We start from the raw sequence: 22,499 nt of genomic DNA, 5'->3' as shown, positions 1-22,499 counted from the left end.
GTTTTAGGGTTACAGTGTTAACATACCACGCCCACCATCAAAGTTCCATTCAATATTTTATCACCACTGTTGGTAGAAGCCTTTGTATGTGCAACCCACACTCCTTTGACTTAATTCTATTGTCATTATAAGTATTTGTTTTCACTGGGCATTGTTTGTTCCTTGATTTGTTACTTTATCTATCACGTATGAAAAAGAAAATAAGATTCGTGTTCACAGTTATATTTTGTGTAGAACAACACCACATGTGTTTGCACAGACATAAACACATTTACACACAGAATTAAGAATATTTCTCGAGAACATTTGATCAAAGTTTGGATAGGAGATAACACTTATTCAAAATACCCAGCTGTTGTGCTTAGGGACAAATCTCTAAGCTTGGAAAAATTTCAGACTTAAAATTAAAACCAACAAATAAAACCATGCAGATGTTACTGCAGTTATCTTCTAAACTTAGTGGAAGTTCCACAAGTTTTGAAACAGGCAGATTTCCAATTTTCAAAGAAGAACAAAAAGATTGCTTTCAGGAAATACATATAAGTAAACTTGATGTTAGTTTTAACTTGATGTTAGTATTAGTATAGAATATTGTACAGATGACTCCTTAGAGATTCTTCTCAGGAACAAACAGTGATACACTAATTTTAAGCACTACAAATCATCTCATCTTTTATTTATTTTTATTAAAGAACTGTGATTTACAAAATTTGTATAGTTGGATTTAGGCATACAATTTAAACACCAATCCTACCACCAGTGTCAACTTCCTTCCACCATGTTCCCATATTCTCTTCCTACTCTTGCCCCCACACCTTAGAGTGACCTGTCAAGTTGGCAGGCATATTACTTATATTTTATTTTGTATGGTATAAAATAAATTCCTCAAGTTAATTTCCAATTAATAAGGTAACCTGTTATTTATGAAAATTTTCTTTGATTTTTTTTTCACATTGAATCAGGACTGTTTCTTTGTGCCCAACAGAGAATGTAATAACAGAACTTATAGAAGACATAGAAACTTATAACTTTGTATTTCAGAGTTCCTGAGATAAATGGTGAAACCATTTTGCCAACCCTTTAGAACACCAATAGCACCATCTGGGGAAACATGGAGAACTAAGGACCCTTGGCCAATAGCAAAACTGTTTGGCCAAACATGCAATGAAATTTGGTGCCTTCAAATTACAAGAATCTCATGAAATATCTAACAGTAACATCATTAGATTCTGAGCTAAGGTACTCCCAAGTTTATTACCCATAGAAAACATGTGACATGATAAAATTTCTATGTTTTTTATGATAAAATTATTCATATAATTGTTGATGGACCCAGTATGGGAAGGATTATAAACATAAAGGTTGACAGCATTTTTTCTAGGTCTTGCACTCCAAAGTTGGAATAAGAAAGGAGTATAACTAGATAAGTGATTGAACTAAGACATAAGGTAGTCTGATAGTTAGTTCAAAGAAAAGGGTCTCAAGGCCAGAACAGCGTAGAGACAAGCAATAAATTGGGCATTGGTTTGGGAGGCAGTGAAGCAGACAAGCTAAGAAGATAAAACTAAAAGATGAGACTAAAGCTGACAGGAAGCTAGAATGATGAATGATTAGAGGGTTAAGAAAGGGAGGTAGGGGGCAAACAGAAACGGAGCAAAAAATAAGCTTAAATGAAGACCAGTTTTTGCTGGATGTTGGCTGCTGTCTTCTTCCTGTTGTTTTTGCTTATGTCTTTTTATTCTTTCTACTCAGGCACTGGCCAGTGCTTTAAAGTAGCAGGAACATTCCTTAGACAATCACAGTATTGAAGATCCTGGAATCATTGACCTACATCAGTTAGAAGACATTTTACATTTATGAGTTTAAAAAGTTTAGAAACAAATAAACCTTTAATTTAATAAACACAAGAAGTGGAGAAAATTAACTTTAAAAGGTGCCATACAGGTTAGAAAGGTAAATCAAAGGGATGAGGCATGCTTTGAGTGCAGATTGACATGGCTCGATCTCTAGCTCTATATAATCTGCCAAGAACTGCAGTGAGTGATTACCAAGCGCAGAGCTGGGAGAGCACAATACTCTCACCCCCTAGTGAGGCCTTAACATCACCAAAAGGTACTGGATGGAGCTGGATATGTAATTCAGTTGTAGAGTATTCCCCTTTAGTGGGTGAGGTACGAGGTTTGATCCTAAAACCACCCCCCAAAAAATAAAGGAAAGAAAAACATCAGTACTGGGGTTCAAGTATTTAATTAATAGCAAATAATTACCAGTAAAATATGAAATTAAGAAATCTAGGTTAATTTTATTAATTGTCCCTTACAGTATATGTCTTTTTAAAAAAAATTATTGAATTACCATGAGAGTTACAAGCTTTCATGTTTGGGTTACAATCACACAATGATCAAACACCCTCCCTCCACCAGTGCACATTCCCCACCACTGATATCTCCAGTATATCCCCCTTTGCCACCTCCCACTGCCTCTATGGCAGACAATACTCCCCAAAAGTAGATAATGTATCAAATACAGTATATGTCTTAATATGTTAATAGTATGATTATTTCATACAATAATATTTAACCTAAGAAAGGTACGAGTGAATAAATTAGAAATCACTTCATATTTGGAAAGGTTGAGGAGGCATATGGAAACAGAGTGCCACTACAAATGTTGGGGAAATTTTAAGGGAGTTTTAAGGAAGAAAGATCAATGAATAGACTGCAACTATGCCAAATTAAGAGTAGGAGGAAAATTACAATAATTATCTATGTAGAGAATTAACTCCTTTATACAGAAGAGAGCACTCATTAACTGGAAACATTTCAAGGGGAGACTAAATTATCATCTGCCCAAGATTTATGCAAATAACTCATAGATTAGAAGACAGATTGGAATAAAGCAACTCTTAAGTCATTTCCAATTCTGGATTGCTGCAACTAGTATTTTTTCCTTCTATGTATTGTTTGTCTTTTTACCAGAAGGCATTACTATTATGTTTCCTTCTTAGGAACATGTACTATCCTCAAGTCACACCCATGAAACTCATTTTATATAAAGTTACAGAACAAATGCTACACTTGCTTAGAATGCAAAGGCATATCTAGCTATTTTTATATGTAGAGCAAGTGCCAAGCAATGCAAACATTGCCACCACTCCTTGCCTCTCCCTTTAACCTTCTTTCACATTGCAAAGTATATTATCATCATGATCTGTAAATATATACTCCAAACATTTTTGCCCTCTTTATTTAGGGTTAGATAGTATGTTTTTTTAAGAGGTACTATGCCATACTTGGGAATGTGTGTATGAGATACTGTGATGCTCACCCTCCAAAAAGTTAAAAAATTACAACAATTGTTGCTATTATTTTTCTTTTAAAAATTATTATAGTGCTTTCAAAGAATCTGTAAAAGACAATGATTCTTATACTCACATGGTTATTAGTTTCCTCAAAGAATACTAAAAGCACAGCTGCAGTATCTTAAAAGACTTTTTATTTTTAATGGGCTTTTAAAATTACAATTAATACCTACACAAGTCAAATAGTAGAGAAATATGTAAAGATAAAGTTGACAATTATCTCTCCCTTATCTTATGACTTTAAGATGAGTGTTAACAGCCATAGTTTTATCTTTCCATACCTTTATATTTTCTTGAATAAATATTTGTAAATTTATGTCTTCTATTATTTAAATGAAGAAATACAGCCACGCTATAGACATTAGCAGCTTTTTAATTTAACTTAGTACTTACAGATATTAAAATATAGGTAAAATTAATCATTTTACTTAAAATGATACTTCATTTTAAGAAATTTAGGGAAAAACTTACATGTTCATTCACATAAAATACAAAAAATGAGGACTGCAGAGACAGTACAAACATTAAAGTGCTTCCCTTGCATGAAGCCATCCCTAGATTGATCCCTGACATTTCATATGGTCCCCCAAACACTGTTAGGTGCAATCCCTAAGCAAAGAGCCAGGCCTAAGACCTGAACACAGATGGTCATGGCTCAAAAAAGAACTAAAGGAAAAGAAAGCAGCTTTAAGTTTGTCTTCAGAGTCTTACTTTCCATAAGGTAACCATATTTACTATTTGTGACACAATTATCTACCAACTTACAAAAATAAATCCTTAACAAACATTATATTAAATAAGAGTGGTATCTTCTAAATATTTTTCTTAAAGTCTCATCTTTTCATTTACCATTTTAATGGGTATTTTCCTTTTCAATCTGAAGTATTCCATAGAATAGATCTGTGAAACTTTATTCAACCCTTTAGTTCACATTCAAGTAGTTTTGAGATTTCCTCTTACAATAATTCTTCAATAATTTTTTATAGATATGTGCTGATGTTTGTATTAGCTAATGCAGATTTTGAAAACTGAAAATTTTATATCAAAGGGAGCACACAATAAGCAAATGCTATAGTTATTGCCCTGTTACTGTCTAAATTAATTCTTAGCAAATGTTTCCCAACCAGAAATTTACAGGATTTCTCATAGTTTCATTCATACCTTTGTTTCAATAGATGACCTCAATATTCTTTCTTCCTTTTTAAAAAATTTTAAACAAGCATGTGATTTTATGATTCTTGGTTCATGAGAAAGATAAGCTGAGCAATGTTCTTTCATATGAGTAATTCCACTGATTTTTTTGAGAAATAAATGAGCTGTTAGTATTGTGTGTCTTTTAACTAATATATAATGGCACATATACAAAATTATGTATTGAGCACATTTCCTTTCACTATAGTAACATCCTATTTGCTTCTCCTATTCATACCGCTCTACTATTATCATCAATGCCTGAAACCACTAATATTTTCACTATATACAAAATTTTACTTTTTCTAATACATCAGTAATTGGAATAAGATAGTATCTAGTCTTTTAATTTTGCCCTTTTTTTCCACTTAGTACATGTAGATGGATATTTCCATGTGTCTGTCATAGCTTGATAACTAATTTTTTATTTTTATTTCTAATTCTGTGAGGAGAAGGGCCACAACCAGTTGTGTTCAGGGTTTACTCCTGGCTCTGCCTTCAGGGATCACTCCTGGAGATGCTCGGGGGACCATATGGGTTGCCGGGACCAAATCTGGGTCTGTTCTGTGAAGGTGACTGGCCTGCTGTACTCTCTTTATCACTTCATTTATTTTGATTTCTGGGTGATATTTAATTACTTGTATCATAATTTATTTAAGACATTTGTTACATGAATGAAGTGTTAGTTGCTTCCAAGCTTTAGTGGTTCGTATTTTATTTTTGTTGTTTGATTGCTTAAGGGCCATACCTGGAGATATTCAGGGCTTATTTCTGGCTTTATCCTCAGGGATCGTGCCTGGTTTTTGGGGGGGAACTTATGAGGTACTGGGACTAATCTAGTTTGGCTGTAAGCAAGTCAAGCACCATATCTTGCTTTGCACTGTACTATCTCTCTGTCTCCCAAGTTCTAGTTACTATGAATAAAGTTGATTTGTACATCTGTGTGAGGTTTTTGTGTGGGTATGAGATTTTACTTTATTAAGGGGTAGGGTCTTTTTTTGTGTGATGGTTTTTGGGCCACACCTGGCTGTGCTCATTACTTGTTTGAGTCTCTAAACTCAGGAATCATTCCTGCCAGAGCTTTCGAGACCATCCATGGTGCCAGTGATTGTACCCAAGTAGGCCCTGCCTCCTGTAATATTACAATTCCAATTGCTAGATCATTGGATAGGAGTGTTTCATTTCTGTTATAAACTATCAAAATTTATTCCAAAGTGTTGGTAACATTTAGCACTATCACTTATTGCTCTGTATCCTCACCAGCATTTGGTTTGTCTGTGGCTGGATTTGGAATTTTATAATGGGTGCACAGTAACATATTTTTACTTGGCTAGTGATACAGAGGATCTTTCCAACAACATAACTTCTTTAATAGTATGTTTGTTAATATTTTATAGGTTTTAATCAGGTTATTTCCGTATTGTTTTAAGTGCTCTTAAAAATAGTTTAGATAAAAATCCTTTATTAGATTCATTTTCACAAGTACTTTCTCAAGTTATTTTATTTTTTTTATTTCCTTGATGCAGAAGCCAACATTTCTATGAAATTAAGCTTATCAATTATTTCCTTCATTCATTGTGTTTTGGTTGTGTATCTACAAATTCTGCACTATAGCCAGTGTTCTATCCTTATCTTAATTACTCATTTTGTATTTTGATTTAATTTTTGTGATCAGTTTAAAATTTGGATTCAGATTATTTTTCTTTAGTTTTTATGTATGGATGGTCAGTTATTCCAGCACCACTTATAGAAGGGACTGTTTGTGCTGTTATATTGTATTTGTCCCCTCGTCAAAAATAAGTTCTTATATCTTCATTTATTAATTTTTCTTCTATAACTTATTCTTAATCAGATATACTTGTCTGTTATTTCACTTTTCTTTCTTTTTGGGTCATACCTGCAATGCTTAGGGGTTATTCCTGACTCTACACTCAGGAATTACTCCTGGCAATGCTCAGGGGACCATATGGGATGTTGAGAATGGATGGCAGTTGGCAGCATTCACGAAAAATAACCTACCCGCTGTACTATTGCTCCAGCACCTGTTATTTTACTTGCATCACAATTTTGATGACTGTAACTTCATTGCAAATCTTGAGGTTGTGTATTGACAATGCCCCAACACTGTTCTTCTCCTTCAATACATTAGTTATCAATGTGTCTTTTGCCTCTCTGCACAAAATTTTGAGTTAGGTTTTCAATATCTACAAAATAACAATGCAATTTTTGGATTTGGATTGAACTGAATCTATAGCTCATTCTGTAAAAGGCTGACATCTTGAAAATATTTATTCTTTTTTGTTTGATTCTTTGTCTTGTTAGCCATATTCAGTGGTGATCAAGGTTTACTTCTGACTATACTCAGGGATCACTCCTGGAAAGCTTGGAGATCATATGTGGCGCCAGAGATTGAATCCAGGTAGACCACATGCAAGGCAAGCGCCCTATCTGCCGAACTATCACCCCAGGCCCACAATGATTTTTTTCATTTAATTCTCTTAAAAAATAAATTTTATTTGCATAAAGTTGTTCAAAATCATTGATTATATTCAATATTTCAACACCAACCCCACAGCCATTACACCTTCCCAGCATCATTATTTTGAAGTGTCCAACCACCACTCAAGGCTGCCACAAAGGCAGATGCAAGATAATGTATTTTCTATTGCTTGTTATGAATAGTATAAGATGTCTGTAAGGATCTATCTCACAGTGATTCAACAAAACAAACAAATAAACAAAAAATTGTGAGATATCCCATGGCCGCAAAAGCATCCATGTGCTTCTGAGATTCTAAAAATTAAAATATAGGTGTCCAGATCCATCTCTGCAGTGAGCTGCTTGGTTCTGAGATTCATTTGTGAGTCTCTGGATCGTAGCCATTAACATGCTTAAATGGCACCGACTGTCAATTTGTGGGTGTGACAGCCAGGACCCTGGAAGGGTGGGGAGATGGGAAGGGACCCCTTGAGGGGCCTGGCATTTTCAGTCCCGCAAACCTGGATATTTCAGCGGATTTATTCTCTTGTGTTGAGGGTCCGATGAGCCCGTAAAGATTGGCTGTGAGGGTGGTTGCGATTGGTTTCTGGAGGATTGGGGCTGCAGGGGTTCATCTGGTGCTGGTGGAGAGAGAGTACGCCTGCTCTCATCTGAAGTGCCCCAGTGAAATCAGCCTGGCACAGGGTCTGGAGCCATCCATGCAGTGAGCTGTTCAGTTCTGAAATACATCTGTGAGTCTCCACAATGACTCTTTCTATCCAAGTATATATCTCCACTTATCTAGTTATCTAGTTAAAATTTGATAACAATACATAAGATTTATTGATACTTACTCATATATTTATGATACATATTTTTATGACTTTTTCTTTGATTTTTAGGTCACACCCAGAAATGCACAGGGATTACTCCTGGCTTTGCACTTAGCGATTACTCCTGGCGGTGCTCGCGGGATCATATGGGATATTGGGAATCGAACCCGGGTCGGCTGCATGCTAGGCAAATGCCCTACCCACTGTACTATCACTCCAGCCCCTATTTTATGACATTTGTGCTACTATAGTTCATGTTTTGGATAGCATAACATAAATAGCATGTTTTTAAAGTTTCAAATTCTAACTTGTCATGTGACCTTTATATACTAACTTTGTGTCCTGCAATCTGGGTATATATGCTTATGAGTTTCTAGAGTTTTTTGTTTATACTAGTTTGAATTGTCTATTAAGATATTTACTTAAATCATCTACAAAAAGAGTCATTTTTGTATTTTTCTTCTCAATCTATACTGCTGTTATGTCAGTCCTTTCTTTTATTGTATTATTTCCAGGTATAGCACAGAGGTAGGGTGTTTGCCTTGCACGTGGCTGACCCAAGTTGGATTCTTCTGCCCCTCTCGGAGAGCCTGGCAAGCTACTGAGAGTATCTCACCAGCACGGCAGAGCCTGGAAATCTACGTGTGGCATATTCGATGTGCCAAAAACCGTAACAAGTCTCACAATGGAGAAGTTACTGGTGCCTGATCATGCAAATCAATGAGCAACAGGATGACAGTGACAGTGATTTCCAAGTATATTCTTGGAAAATAGTGGGGGCATCCTTTCTCTGTTGTTTATTTTGGTGGTAAAGATTCAAGCTTCTCTCCATTAATTAAAATGTTAGGTATAACTTCTAATAGTGATTCTTTACTAAATTATATAGTTCCTGTCCATGGTTTACTGAGAGTTTTTAAAATTAAAAATATGTGCCAGATTTTTCCAAGTGCTTTAAATTTTTTAATATGTTTTAGTTGATTTTTTTCTTGTTTTGGCTATTTTCTCTCCCACCTTTCCTCCTTTGGTGGGTTAAGATGATTAAAGTGCCTGGTGTTAGTTATTTCCATTTCTCAAGGTAAATTAGTCTCTGAATTTACCTTGGCAGGTTAGGGTCTGGTTAATTAGTTTCTGATGAGGGTGAATCTGTTTAAGCAGAAAAGAATACTCGAGCATATTTCAAAATGCTTCCTTTTTCTTTTTCTCTGCTTGGGAGGGGCTTTTCTTTTATTTTTACTATAACAATCTGTTTCAACTCTGAGAGGTAAATTCCACAATATCCTGGGGGTTCCCTTAAAATTCACATTACAGTTTTTAATTCTCAAACTGGTTCACACCAAGACTCCATCAGTTACTCATTTATAGTTCAGGTTTTCCTAAACCGGCGCTGGTTTCTGTGGCAATTCTATTTATGGGTTTCTGTGTTTACCAGTTGCAGCCCTCTAAATTCACTTAGATCTCTCTGATCTTGCTTAGAGATAGCAGTTTGTTGAATGTCCTCCCTTTTCTTATGGATCCAGTGCAGTTGTTGATTTTTCAGCCCTTTTTACTTGTTAAGATAGCGTGGTGAATTCCAAGCTTCTTACATATAGAACTAGATCATAAATTTACTGACCTTTTTCCTTGGGGAGAGAGAGGAGGTGTCCAACTGGTGCCTAGGAGACTGGGGAGCCTCTCACAGTAATTCTGAGTCAACTGGAGTAGTGGTTCAAGGTGAGGACTGAGAGGATATGATGCTGCTTCCCCCTGTACTGTCTGGGTTACCCAGAAACCCGGAAGTGCTTGGGGACTCGAAGACCACACCCGGTTAGTGCTCAGGGGAGTGTGTAGTTACATGTATAAAACATGCATCAGGATGGCATATACTTTAATCCTTGTACTAGCTCCCTTGTTCTTTGTCCTTTAAGACTACAGGTATATGGGATGCTATTATAAAGGTGATTATGTTTTCCAATATATCAAGTTATTGTATTACTGAAGCCTATCACTTATTTAATTTTATCTAACGTCAGAACTTTAGCTGCTTTTTGCTGTATGGAGACCTTATCTTGTTCATAAACTTATGTGACTTACAAATAATATTGGCAATGGTAATTAGTGTAACAATTATCGCATACCACCTGACAAGATCAAAATGATAGTCAGTGAAGAAATAAGTTTTCCAACTTTAGTATAGTGTATTTTTGTATCTTGTGGTAAATATTACCATATACTACAAAGATAGTTCTGTTGCTAATTTAGGAGAAAGAGAAAATAACACATTTTGAATTTCAGTGTAGAGCTTTCTGGTCAATATAAACAGAATAAAATCATAGAATGGAATGTTACTTTCTTAGAAAGTACAAGTAATTCATTTTGGAGCACACTATGCTACAACTAGAAAAATTAAATTACTGTGTTTTTGCCAAGAATAAAATATATAGGAGAAAGAGAACACTAATAATGGACTGCACATATATAAATAATCAGCTAAATCCTCAAAGTAAAGGTAGCATCATTTGTCTGGGAATGCGGCTACTGGTCATGCTTCAAACTTTATTTTGCTTTTTGTAAATTTCAGCTTTTTGGGGTTGGCAGAAGCTTTTCTAATGAAGATACTGATCCCACTAACGTAACATTCTTCTCTAGACATTAAAGATAGCGATAGTACAGTGGATAGGGTGTTTGCCTTGCACGCGGCCCATCTGGGTTCGATTCCTCTGTCCCTCTCCTAGAGACTGGCAAGCTACTGAGAGTATCATACCCACACAGCAGAGCCTGGCAAGTTACCCGTGGCATATTCGATATGCCAAAAACAGTAACAACAAGTCTCACAAAGGAGACGTCATTGGTGCCCGCTCGAGCAAATCGATGAAAAACGGGACAACAGTGCTACAGTGCTACAGTGCTGTGCATTGAGAGCAGACATTTATCAAGCACTTTTATGAAACAGATAACTGACATTTATTATGCCATTTACATTCATATTTAAAGTTATTGAGGTCTGTTTTATTATTGGCAATTTGGTACTGAATATACAGACTCAAGTTATTTTTCCATGTAGTATAGGAATTGGAAATTCAAAATAAATATTTTTTTCTTTTCAAATCTATGCTACTGCCATTACACCATGATACTGCCCAGTGAGTTAGCTCACTAAGACATATAATTGTACCATTTATGAGGAGGTATGCACCATTAATTTTAGGAGCAATTATTTCACTCATTAGTTCCTGTAGGAACTACTAACCCATTTTGTATATGAACAAATTCAGGTTTGGGGGACTTAAGGAAATTGCTCAAGCAACAAGACTAGTTGATTTAATATAAGCACTATCATCACATGATAATTTTCAGGAACTGATCTGTTATTCAAGCTGTAGAACAGTGTTTTCCAAAGTGAATGATGCCTGCCTCCCCTCCCCCTTGGTGAGCATTAGACGTATAGGGTGGGCCTTGAGTGCAATTCAATAGCACTTTCTGTTTGTTTAAAGGAGGTAGATTTCCAGAGGGGTGCCAAACAAGTTTTTATGAAAAGGGAGTGGAAGGACAAATAAATTTGGGAACCTCTGTTATAAACCTATGACTTGGGCAGGTTTGACATTTAACCAAAGGGCTGTGTCTTAACATAAGGTTGAAGGAAATGCTAATCATTAAATTAAGCTCTTACTTTTTTCAGTCTGGATCTAGGTTCTCTGGTACTGAGGAAAGGCAGTAAAACATGATCACTCCTCAAATGCAAAGCAAATAGAATGAGGCAGAATATACTACTTGTGTTTCACTTTTGCAAAGAGAATGCTGCTTTCTCTAGGAAATACACGTCAGACGTCTGTCACATTGAAGTCTCAGAAAGAGAAAGTTCTGTTTCCTGATATAAGTAATTTACTTATTTATTTGTAATTTACTTGCCTGTGAGTTTCCTTCTTTGAAAATATAGCTTTCATTGTGTGTGTCATATATACCATAGTTTCTTTATGGAGTTTTCTGTTCTTCGGCACTTGGTTGTTTCTAGATCATGGCTACTATGAACAGTGCTTCAATGAGCAAGAGGCACAAATGCCTTTTTGAAATATTATTTGGGGGCCTTGGAGTACATGTCAAAATTGAAATTGCTGGGTTGAATGGAAGTTAAATTATTAGTTTTTAAATATTTTTTGAGAAGGACCCATATAGCTTTCCAAAGAGATCGAACTGACAGCCATCCTCACTAACAGTTCATAAGGGATGCTTTCCCCCACATGTATGCTAGCAGTGGTTATTTTTGTTCTTTTTCATGTGTGCCAATATCACTTATGTGCGGTGATATTGTTTTCATTTGCATTTGCCTGGTGATAAGTGATAAAGAATGTTTATTCCATATGCATATTGGCCATCTGTATGTCTTCTTTAAGGAATTGTCCATCTCTTCTCCCAATTTTGATGAGGCTTTTTTTCATGGAATTTGATACTACGTGGATTGGTATAGAGGTATCTTGCTGAGTAAAATCAGTCAGAAAGATAGGGAGAGATACAGGTTGACCTTACGTATGTGGAATATAAAGAGTCATAGTAAAGAAGCAACAAATGGCCAAAGGCAACAAAACTGGATAATTGTTGAATAGAATAGAGCTTAACTAGTGGTGGTTGGTTGATGGGAGGGGTACCTTGTACATTGGTGCAGGAAAATGAGCACCATGGCGGTGGGTTTGGTGTTAGAAAAATGAAGTGATCCTAAGGAGTGTTGTAAATCATGGTATTTTAATAAAATGGAAAATATATTTCAAGATATTTTTTTGTTCCTGAATATGTTTTGAGCATTTGAGGTGAAAGGATTGACATTTGCAGTTTCACCCCAAATTCCAATTCTCACAAAAATAATTTGCTATGAAAAATGCTAGCATAAAGAGGGGAGATAGATTGTTCCATGAAACTTTTGATAAACTGAGACTATGTATTAAGTTCTGTATTGGCCTTGTATTAGGAAAGGATAAACACATTGATTTTTTCCTCTGGGTTTTATTGACAAAAATATGCTGCTAATTTACTTAGTATCTTATTTATTTAAAATAAATATATTTGGGTGCTTTGCAAGTTGTCCCATGCGGGTGCTTGAAGAGAATGCAGGGCAGGGTCGCTGACTTGGAGCTTGTGTTGGATGGGAGTTATTGTGCCAGCTTGCGACTTTCTACCTGGTGCAGAGAGGGGCCTGATTGGACCCCTGCTGCCCTGGGGGGCAGGGGAGTGAGGAAGAGGGAAGCAGTGGGGGACGAAGGGAGAGAGGAGGGCAAAGTGGGAGAACAGAGAAGCTGAGGGCATGGGGAAGGGTTCTCACAGCAAACCCTGCATCCCGTGGACAGATTCTGTGGCTACTTTTCACATGCAATCCCCCAACTCCAAAAGAAAGAAACAAACAAACCATAAGTGATAAGTTCCATTATTTTAACTTCTTTAGCGGGTAGCGTGTTTGGCTTGCACACGGCCGACCGGGGTTCGATTCCTCCGTCCCTCTCCGAGAGCCCGGCAAGCAATCGAGAGTATCCCACCACACAGCAGAGCCTGGCAAGCTATTTCTGGCGTATTCAATATGCCAACAGCAAGTCTCAAAATGGAGACATTACTGGTGCCTGCTCGAGCAAATCAATGAACAATGGGACGACAGTCCTACAGTGCTAAAAAAAAAAATATGGTCCCGTTAACACATCCAGGAGTCATTTTGGAGCTTGGAGCCAGGACTAATCCTTAAGCACCTCTGAATGTGACCAAAATTAAAATATTAAAAATTAAATAACATCATTTGAATCCTTTTGACAGTTTCTTTAAAATAAAGTACCACAAGAATGGCTTTCAACATCAATGTCATATTTTGTCCATTTCTAATTAACAACAAAATAAAATTTTAGGTCCATTTAAAGCAGTTTCTCTCTAGCATATAGCTATTTGTTTTCTATCATCCATGTTACAAAGTTTCGTGAGTTGTAATAGAACAGTCAACTGTCCTGTTATGTAAAATATAGTATCATATAATCAGAATATACTAAATTTCTGTGAAAGTTCCAATGTTCCTGCACTCTACATATCAGTTTCCATGTTGTTTCCATTCTTCCTGCCTTACAAACAATATTGAAGTTCTTAATTTCTTAGTTATTTTTAAAAGGTAATTTAGACTTCCTTTTCAAGGTTGTTCAAATCGTCCAAGCCATGGAACAATCCTCCTGACCCTTGCATAAGAAACATTTAAAAATTTTAAAGCATTCAAGGACTAACAGTGGCATATTAATTTTGTATTTTCTCTTAAGGAAAATTCTCTCTGCTATCTTTTCATGCCATTGAATTGAAATAGACATATGAGATTATTTTTTGTGATTTTTGTACATTTTATTTTCATAAGGTAGTTCACAGTAGTTCATTGCAGATAATATTCAAACACCCACCCAACCAGCTAACATCTTCCCACCACACTGTAGCACTGTCATCCCTTTATTCATAGATTTGCTTGAGCGGGCACCAGTAACGTCTCCATTGTGAGACTTGTTGTTACTGTTTTTGGCATATTGAATACACCACCGGTAGCTTGCCAGGCTCTGCCGTGAGGGCAGGATACTTTCAGTAGCTTGCCCGGTTCTGTGAGACGGATGGAGGAATCAAACCCTGTCGGCCACATGAAAGGCAAATGCCCTTCCCTTTATCCTATGGCTCCAGCCACAATAAGAGACTTCCCACCACAATAAGAGGGAAGGGTGTAAAGTTTGTTGATTTTATTCTGGATCACTTTCAGCTCATATATAAGAGAATACAAGCAAGTATGTTAAAACCAAACAAGTGTGTTCTGCTTTAGGCACATAAGTGGGCTAAAGTATAAGAGGTCATGTCACCCTGCTCTCTTCTGGTAGCTTTGTTTTATAGTCTCTAGATCTTGGCCGTTGATGAGATTACATGGCACTGGGAGTAGTTTGAGGGTGTGACTGCCAAGCTACTGGAAAACTGGAGATCTGGGTGAAGGAGGCCCACATCTGATCCAAGAAGGCTTGGAGATCTCAGCCATGGGTCCCGCATACCTGGGTTCCTCTTTTGGTTCCTTCATGGGTAAGGCTCGTCCAAGTGGGTGACGAGTGGCCTTGAGCATGGCTGTGGCTGCGTTCTGGAGGTTTTCTGCTACTGGGCTGTGCTTGGGGCGGGGAGGGAAACTCAACCTGCCCCTCTCTGAGGGGGCCCCGGTGAAGACAGCCTAGCATGGGGGCAGGAGATTCTGCTGAAATAGACATATGAGACTTTATCTGTGTTCAAAGTTTAGTACCATTTCTCCAATAAACATAAGTTTAAAAATCAGAATTTCATTGTAATTTCAAATTTGTCAACTTTCAGGTTAAGGTAATCTCCTACCTAAATTTTTAGAAACATTTTAATGACAATTAAAGAATAAGAGTATGATCAGAAGCGAAAAGGAAGAAGCAAGTTGAAGCATGGAGAATTACTTGTGAAGGGTATGTTTTTGTAATAGCAGAGGATAGACTAAGAGAATGGAGCAATGATATGAGTTTTCCAGATATATATTTTAAAATATCTTCTTTTATTTTATGATATTCCCAGCTCTACTCAGGGATTACTCCTGGCTCTCTACTTCGGAATAACTCCTGGCTGTACTCTATAAGTGCTATCAGGATAAAACGTGGTTCAGTCCCATACAAAGCAAATGCCCAACCATCTGTACTATCACTCTAGCCCCTTGTATACAAAATTATCTTTAGATTTACATTCTTGTAGGAAGTATTAATACTTACTTCACTGGCTATTATGGATATTAAGACACAATGTATTTGAAAATATTCTGAAAGCTAATCTACCAGTCTCCACCACCCAGCCACCCTCCTCATCAAAAGGCATGAAAAACTTTATGGTTAGTTTCCTTTTTGCTGAGAAATCCTTATAGTGTCATGAAGCCAAGTAATCTTGGGTTTTTATTTTTAATTTTGTCACTCTAGCTATGTAATATATTTTTCCCAATCACCTAGCCTCTAAGGACTTAAATTTCCTCTAGAAAACAAAAATATCACCTAAAATGATTGGGATGTTTATGATATATGAAAAAAGCACAGTTCTCAAAATGCAGTAGGCACTTAATAAATTGTAAATCCCTCTTTACTGTTTTCATTGTAGGTGATATTTATGAACAAAAAGAAAACTTTGTCCAGGTAGAATTGCTATTTTGCGTTTTTTGGGTGAAGAGTTTATGCTTCACCAGATAGTGCTCAGGGGTCAGAAGGGTGACTTCCACTTATGCTTGGGGGATCATGTGGTGCTAGATAATGAACTGAGGTACGAAGCATGCTAGGAGAATTATATAACACTTGTACTATCACTTGACCCCCAAATTACTATTTTGACTGAAATACTGAATCCCAACATTGAAAGCAATGGCAAGATCTACTAAGTACCTTCTTTGGGGATTTTGCAGTTCAGTAAGATGATGACACCAAAGACAAGGTAATTTATACTGATTTGGAAATGAATAGACTAGAGCATTGCTCATTCCTCCTTGTTGGTCTCTCAGGGAATCACATGGAAAGAGAAGGTAATCTCCATAGGCAGAAGCCTACATTTTTTGGTTAAGGTTATAGAAACAGCTGTGCACTCATACAAAAAGTCTCCAAGTAAATGCATTGGCACTTCTGATAAACTTTTTTCAGTGTGTTGACATGTCTGTTGGCTTTGAATAGCCATTAATATTTTAATTTATGTAGGCAAAGTTAATAGGCCATTTCCTAGTAAAGCAAAACTTGGCTACAACAAACCCTGGAGGTTTCCATATGTGAGCCTTAATATATGAATTATCTTCCAGGCTTTGAGTTTTGAATGGTTGACATGCACATAAATTTACTGATATGAACTTTATCTGTCATAATAATTCACAACTGAGGTTTTCATGTCTCAGTGACATTCCTACCCTCCAAATTAAACATTATCTTCCAAGATCACATTTGCTCTACATTTATTTTTTTCTTTTAGGACATAATGGAAGCTATGCCAGAATTAAGAGGTTGTCAAAGTTCTTTCACAGACATGGTTTTATTGCTGATAAGGGTCAAAGGATAAATACAAAATTATAAAAGTCATAGCCAAAGTTAAGCCTTAATGCACTGTAGGCCCAGTTATAAAATATTTTCTGCAATGCTTATAAGGATTGGTGACTTACATGTCTACCAATTTCTATTTTAATTTTTATATAGATACTATGGTTTACAAAGTTCTTTACCGTAAGGTTTCGGACATATAATGACTCACCATTAAAGCCACCACCCTGTAACCCTGTCCATTACAAAAGCCACAAGGTCTGTTCCCATCTCCCAACCTAACTCCTTAGTAAGTACATTATAAATTTAATTACCGACGTTTGATTAAATGTGGTTTTGGGTCTAGTGATTTTGTTTTTTACAGATACCTCACTTCTACCCCAAAGACCCCTAAGGCCCCAAAAATAGCCTGTTACTTCCAGACATCTTCTGGTTTATCCCCTCCATTAATCTCCTTCATTGACAATTTTTTCTGTAATCTAGAGCCAAGGTTTAGCTTACATTTGATGTGTTCCATTCCCTGTGGATTACTCTATCGATTTTTCTATAGACTAGCGAAAGAAAAAAAATCATATTTGTCCTTATTCTTCTCACTTACTTCACTTAACAAAAAATCCTCCAATTTCATCCAAGTTTCAGCAATTTGCATCAATCTATCATACCTTGTGGCTGCATAGTGTTCCATTGTGTATATATCCCGTAACTTCATTATCCACTCTTCTATTGCTGTGCATTTCTGCTGTTTCCATAGACTGACTATTGTATCAAGTTCTAATACAGACATATTATATATTATATATGTATATATATATATATATATATATATATAGCACTGTAGCACTGTCGTCCTGTTGTTCATGGATTTGATTGAGCGGGCATCAGTAACATCTCCATTGTGAGACTTGTTGTTACTGTTTTTGGCATATCGAATACACCACGGGTAGCCTTCCAGGCTCTGCTGTGCGGGTGGGATACTCTGGATAGTTTGCTGGGCTCTCCGAGAGGGACCTATGTATATATATATATATATATTACATATATATGTATATATATATTTCTTTATTGGTTTTGGAGTCACAACTGACAGTGCTCAGGGCTTATTCCTGGTTATGTACTCAGAGGTCACTCCTGGCAGGCTCAAAAGACCATATGAGATGCTAAGGCTCAAACCCATGTCAGCAATATGTAAAGCAAGCACCTACTGTTGCGGTTGTCCATTTAGTTTTTTCAACTTCTTCCATGTTTAAAATGCATCCTTTATTTTGCTTCTTAATTTTTAAAATGACTTGTATTTTGTATTACTATTCGCTGTATGATTTTTGGCATTCAGAATTTTGTTTCTGTGACTTGCTATTATTTTGCTCCTACAATTCCATTTGTATTGCACAAAATTCACTATTCTTTAGCTCTGATTCCTTTTGTATAAAATATCTAATATTCAAAATTAGTTCTTTGATTTCTTTGAATTTCTCTTCTAGTGTTTCTTTACTTTCCATTGTTATACTATGGAAATTTATTTGAGGTCCTGCTGGACCTTTATTAAGGATTTTTGAGCACTTGAGGACTTACCCGGACTTTATATTCATGTTTTCTGACTAGCTTAAGATTCAGGAATATTTGAATGTTGTTGTGATATGTTATTTATACTATCAGGCTGCTATTCATGCTTCTATTATTTTATGACTATCCCCACAGCTTTGTGAAGATATTTCAGCAGGAGGAAAGCATGGATGTTCCAATTGTGGGAACTTTTGTAGGGGGATTTTGTCATTCAAGCAATATTCTGTGGATTTTCAGCCACCCTTAGAGTGTGTGAAGTGGATAAATGATAGACATCACAAAATTCCCTGTGGTTACAGGCAGAGGCTGGTCAGGAAGCTGGTCAGGTCTACACTTGTATGAGAGTTCAAGGTAAGCCATGCTCTGAGATTCATCTCCCAGCCTAAGCAGGAATAGAGAACTCAAGCAGGGTAGAATTTTCCCATCCAATTTAAATACATTTGATAGTTTTGTAAGAAATTAAGTGAATAGGGTGCATTTATTTCTTAAAAGTATATAGACATATGAGACATCACTGACCAAGGAAATGGAAGCAAATTGGACTACATTAAACTAAGAAGCTTCTGCACCTCGAAAGAAATAGTGACCAAGATACTGAAATAGCCCACAAAATGGAAGAAATATTTGCCCAATACCAAGCAAATAGGGGTTAATATTCAAGATATATAAGGAACCAGTAAAACTTTGCAGGAAAAAATGTCCAACATCATCAAAAATGGGAAGGAGAAATGAACAGAAAATTCCTTAAAGAAGAAATACAAATGACCAAAAAAGCACATTAAAATGCTCTATATCAATAATTACCAGGGAGGTATGAGCCAAAACAATAATGAGATATCAACTCATACCACAGAGACTGCACACATCAAAAAGAATTAAAACGAGTGTTGGCATGAATGCGGGGAGAAAGGACTCTCATTCATTTTTAGCAGGAATGGTTACAGGTCCAGATTTTTTGGAAAACAATATGGGATTTCCTTAAAAAACTAGAAGTTGAACTTCCACATGACCGAGAAATACCACTTCTGGGTATATACCTTGCGGTTGCAAAAACACACAGCAGAGATGCCATTTGCACTTCCATGATTATTGCAGCATTATTCCTAATATCTAGAATCTGGAAAAAATCTGAGTTACCAAGAACAGAAGAATGGATAAAGAAATTATGGTATATCTACACAATGGAATTGTATGCAGCCACCAGGAAAACTGAAGTCATGAAATTTGCTTATAAATGGATGGAAATGAACAGTATCATGCTGAGTGGAATGAGTCTGAAGAAGAGAGACAGACACAGAATGATTTCACTCATTTGCTTAACATAAAAGAAAAACATAGTGTGAAACTAATATTCAAAGATTGTAGAAAACGGGCCAGGAGGAATTATTCATGGTTGGAAGCCTGCCTCAGTTGCTGAGGGATATGGCAATAGGGATAGAGAAGGAAGCACTCTGGCAATGAGAGTCGGAAATGATCACTCTGGATAAGAACTGTGTGCTGAAAGTAGGTAAAGGAACAAAAATGAAAACCTCTCAATATCTGTATTGTAAACCATAATGCACAACAGGGGCAAGAATGAGAGAAAGAGAGCAAGAGAGCGAGAGAGCAAGAGAATAGTGGTGGGAAGTGTACATGTACACTAGTGGAAGGATGGGTGATGGAACATTGCATGACTGAAACCCAATCATGGACAGTTTTGTAATTTTGTATCTCATGGTAATTTAATAAAAAGTATATAGACACAAATATAATGCTGGATGTTTTTAATTCTCTCCTCTGAAATATTTTAAGGAAATAATGAATACTTTAACTCTCTAGAAATTATTTTATCAAGCTTAACAAATCTCGCAGGATCATTTGGATGCTATTGGGGCATCAGTGGATACATTTAAAGTTAAGAATAGAACTGATGGGCTGAAGAGAAAGTACAATCAGTAACATACTTGATTTATACACAAGCTAACCTAGGGTTGATCCTTGGCATCATATAAGGTCCCATGCACCTTACCATAAGAGATCCTTGAGTGTAGAGCTATGAATTATTCCTGAAAGCCAGCTTGCTCTAACCTTTCCAAAACTGAATAGAAATTATATAGGTTTAAAAGTTATATGAGTATGATTTGTCCATTTCACTTTTTTCTGACATGCAGACATGATATCTATATTACTGTAAAAGGAGACTTATTATATTGAGAGAGAAAAAGGAGGAGTTTGTTAGAGCTAGTTTTCCTATACACTAGTAATCTATACACACTTGAGAATGAAAAACATACTTTGTAAAAGTTAATTTAAAATTTCTTGTCTTGGCTGATGAGGAGATCCCCTCATTGGCCACCCTCCAGAACTCACGGCTGCTTTCCCTGGAACGGAGCATACAATGAGGCTCCCATAACCATGCCACCGGACTCCAAGCCAGGCTGTTTTCACTCAGGGCACCACAGAGGGGGGTGGGTGAGAGCCATTCCCGCCCCAAGGGACCAGCCCCGGCAGCTGACCTCCACTGCCTAACCGCTGCCGCGCTCCAGGCCACTTTCCTCAGGCTCAGGCCGAGCCTCACATATGAGTGAACATATTCCTGGACAACACAGCTGAAAAGCAGCGGCAGGACACATCATCATAGAGGGGAATAAGTATATATGCCTCTCAGAGAGCCTGGCAAGCTAACGAGAGTATCCCGCCTTCATGCAGAGCCTGGCAAGCTCCCCATGGCATATTTGATATGCCAAAAACAGTAACAATAGCAGGTGTAATTCACCTGACCCTGAAAGAAGCCTTCAATCATTGGGAAAGATGAATAAGGAGAGGCTGCTAAAATCTCAGGGCTGGGACAAATGGAGACTTTACTGGTGCTCACTCGAACAAATCAATGAACAACAGAATGACAGTGATACAGAGTCTTTATTTATGAAATTTTCTCCAGAGTTATACAAGACAGAATTTACACATAAAATCATTCTTTTCTGTCCTATGTATTCCAACTGAATTTATTGAAGCAAGCATTTAGATAACAGAGGTCACAGTTATTTCACTAATAGACATGGAATAGAATTGAGATCCCAAAGATAAAACCTTCAATTCATAGACAGTTAATCTATGACAATAGACGTGAGTACCTAAAATGGAGCAAAGAAACTCTCTTCAATAAGCTGTACTAAGCACTCTATAGCCATGTGTAGAAATAATGAACCATATTTTACACCGAACACAGAAGCTAACTCAATGTGGATAATGAGCCTCAATATTAAAACATAATTCATGTAATAAATGGAAGAAAACATAGGCAGAACTCTTCAGAATATGTGGACACCTCTGAGATGTCTTCAGTTATTTGATTTCTGAGTCAAAGAAATAAAAACAAATATACATATGGGACTACATAAAATATAAAAATATTGTATGGCAAAATGAACTGAGGCTAAAATAAAAAAAAACTACTGATGGGGGAAATATTTGCACAAATCTTATAAAGGACTAATAAAAAGGTATTTTAAGAATTATCAAGACTCACCAACAGAAAAACTAATAACCAAAATAAAAATTAAGGTGTTGACCTTTATTGCAAACCACAACACCTAAACAGAGAGAGAACAAAAGGGAATTCCCTGCCATAGTGGCAGGGTGGGGTGGGGGGAGACGGGACTGGGGAGGGGGGGAGGGATGTTGGGTTTACTGGTGGTGGAGAATGGGCACTGGTGACATGTTTTCTTTTGTTATCAATTTTGATGCACTACAACCTGGTAGTAAAGACTCTCCATAATTGTCATTAGTATTTTACCTCTTCTAAGTTTTGCTACTTACCCACAGCTGAAAAACATTTTTGTTTAAAATATAAATATTCTTGATAGTATATGTAATAAAATCTAATTTTAGTTTACAAAATTATATTTGTGCTTAATTTTAAAAATGATGAGCATGCAAGTGCAGTGCTGATGGCAGATAAATATTATTAGAGGGCTTTTTTATTCACAGCACCTGAACACATATTTCAGTAAACGAAAGACATAGAAGAAATTTTGAAAATCAAGCATTCCAACACAACACAATACAAATATA

The sequence above is a fragment of the Sorex araneus genome, chromosome X (assembly GCF_027595985.1).
Source record: "Sorex araneus isolate mSorAra2 chromosome X, mSorAra2.pri, whole genome shotgun sequence".
Classification (NCBI taxonomy): Eukaryota; Metazoa; Chordata; class Mammalia; order Eulipotyphla; family Soricidae; genus Sorex; species Sorex araneus.
Note: the sequence above shows the minus strand (reverse complement) of the source record.